This window comes from Callospermophilus lateralis, chromosome 2, assembly GCF_048772815.1.
Source record: "Callospermophilus lateralis isolate mCalLat2 chromosome 2, mCalLat2.hap1, whole genome shotgun sequence".
NCBI lineage: Eukaryota > Metazoa > Chordata > Mammalia > Rodentia > Sciuridae > Callospermophilus > Callospermophilus lateralis.
The window spans coordinates 166,255,912-166,259,012 of NC_135306.1; positions in this window are offsets into that span (position 1 = coordinate 166,255,912).

The following is a 3,101-nucleotide window of genomic DNA, read 5'->3' on the forward strand; positions in this document are numbered from 1 at the left end:
CAGCAGTTTATACTTAGGGTTCCTTTTTTTGTTGTGTCTTTCCTTTTTGGAGGTACTGTGGACTGCATCCAGGGGGTTCCATCACTGAGCTACATCTCCAGTCCTTTTTATTCCTTTGTTTTTGGAGGGGCTGGGATTGAACCATGCTTAGCAGGCATTTTACCACTGAGAAATATCTCCAGCCCCTCCTTTTAATTTTTAAATTTTGACACAGGGTTTCACTAAGTTGCACAGAGTTATCTTAAACTTGTTATCCTCTTGCCTCAGTCTCCTGAATCCCTGGGATAATAGACATGCACCATGGTTCTTGGCTTCCTTCATGTCTTTTTTTTTTTTCCTTGATTGCTTTGGGTTCCCCCCACCCCAATCCTTGAATGGGAGCAGTACTCCCAACTACTCAGGAGGCCAGATCCGTGAGTTTGAGGTCTATATAGGCCTGTCTGAGCCTAGCAATCCTGTGGAAAGTCAGAAATTGGGAGCATTTTGCCTGGGGGAACACAGGTTAGAGAGGCTGGAGAGAGCTAAGCTCTGCCCAGCTCCTTGAGTCCTGAAGTGCATGGGACAGATGGGGCTGGCTACAGCGGGTCAGAAGGTTGGAAGAGGGTGTGAGGACATCTTGCTCTTAGTTTGCCCAGCCATCTGGTCTTGCACCCACTGGGCTCCAAGGCCCACTTGGGCCGGTACTCACTGGGCCCCAGCAACAGTCTGGTCTCTGACTCCCTCCCACGTCCATCATCCACTGATCCCCTGGTCCTGTCAGGTCCAGCACCCAACAGGGGGCCCTCTGGTTCCTCAATCCCCAGTCTCCCAATCTTGCCATAGCTACCAACCTGGCTCAGAATTCCCAGCACCTGGTCTTGATCCACCTAATATAGAACAGTGCTACATGACAGGCACATAGTTCCCAGCACTCAGTCCTCAGGATGGCCTGGGAGAGAAGTACATGACTGGGAATTTGAAAGGGCAGGGGTGGGGGCTGGATAGATTTAGTTTGGAGAGTAAATCATAGACCAGGAGTTGTGGGGTCCACAGATGATGTAAGGGGCTAAGATCAGGGCCCTGTATCACATGATTGGAACCCAAAGAAGATTTCTGGGGTACAGCCTTCCAACATGGACCGACAATTGCTATACCTCTCTTCCAGGAGCTCCGCCTCCAGGACTAACCTTTCTACCCTAGCAACCCTCACCATCCTGAGGGTGGAGCTACCATCAAACTTCAGACAATACCACCTATAGGCTGAGAGGGGAAGCTGAGAAACTTTTGAACTCCAACAGAAACAACTGTTAATTTTACATTGAGTTTTTTTCTTTTCTTCTTTTTTCTCTCTCATATCTCTACTGTTTTTTTAAACTAAATATTTTTCATGCATCAGTTTATTTGCCTGCACTCTAGAACATTCTTAACAAAATATTCCATAAGAATGAAATTTTTTAAAAAAGTAAAAACCAGCAAAGGGAGGAACTGGGAAGTCTGAATAGTATATTACAATTTTGTTGTGTATTCTTTTATTTTTTTCTTTTTAATTTTTTTCTTCTCTTACTTTATATATATTTTTCCTCTCACATGTCTGTTTCCCTGGATTCTCTTTCTCACTTTTCTTCTGTTAACAGCCAACCTCTATTGATTTCTCTTTCACTCTTCCTATACTCTTCTATCTTCTCTCCTCTTTCCTCATAAATATCATGTCATACACTACTTCTGTTCTCTCTTTGTCCATCATTAGAAATTGTAAACCCTTTTGCAGACTTACTGTTGATACTGTAGACAATACTTGAACATATCATTTCTGTTTATTGCAACAAAACTGTAGACATCTTAATAGGAGCTATTTGGTTTAAGGCTGTATATTGTTTGCATTGGGTGCTGTTAATATTGGTCTCCCTCTTAAAGGCAAGGTACTGGGAACCTTCAGGGACACTGTAAGTCTACAGGGTAGAAACTGTACTGCCTCATAAACAAACTGCTAGATTGTAAGACACACAAACAACATGAAAAAACAAGAGAACAAAGCACCCCAAACAAGACAAGATGCTCTAATAATAGAATCCATTGACAACACAGTAGAAGAAATCTCAAAGAAGGAGTTTATAATGTACATAGTTAATCTGATCTGCAATATAAAGGTCAATATAAGAAATGAAATCAGAGATAAATTTCAGGAGGTAAAAAATCATATCAATAAAGAGATAGAGATTCTGAAAAGAAATCACGTAGACATCCTTGAAATGAAGGAATCAATAAACCAAATTAAAACTTCAGTGGAATCTATCACCAACAGACTAGACTTGGAAGGCAGAACCTCAGGCAATGAAGATAAAATATATAATCTTGAAAATAAAGTTGACCATGCAGAGAATATTGTAATGGAACTTCCAACACTTATGGGACAACATAAGACTAAATTTAAGATTTATTGGGATAGATGAAGGCAAGGAGGTACAAACCAAAGGAATGCACAATCGTTTCAATGAAATAATATTAGAAAATTTACCAAACCTAAAGAATAAAATGAAAAATCAATACAAGAGGCTTACAGGACCTCAAATGTACAAAATTACAACAGATCCACATCAAATCACATTATAATGAAAATGCATAGCATACAAAATAAGGATAGAATTTCAAAGGCCATGAGAGAAAAATATCAGATTATGTATAGGGGGAAACCAATTTGGATCTCAGTTGATTTCTCAACCCAGACCCTCAAAGCTGTGAGGTCCTCAAATAATACATATCAAGACTGAAATAAAATGGATACCAACCAAGAATTTTATATCCAACAAAATTAAGCTTCATATTTGAAGATGAAATAAAAGCCTTCCATGATAAACAAAAATTAAAGGAACTTGCAAGTAGAAAGCCTACACTCAAGAACATTCTCAACAAAATATTCCATGAGAATGAAATTTTTTTAAAAAGTAAAAACCAGCAAAGGGAGGATCTACACCAATGGAATAGTCAATTAAAGAAGAAACTAAGACAAATTAAAAACCAGAAATAAACCAAAATGACCCGGAATGCAAATCACATCTCACTAATAACCTTGAATGCTAATGGCTTAAAATCATCAATCAAAAGACATAGACTGGCAGATTGGA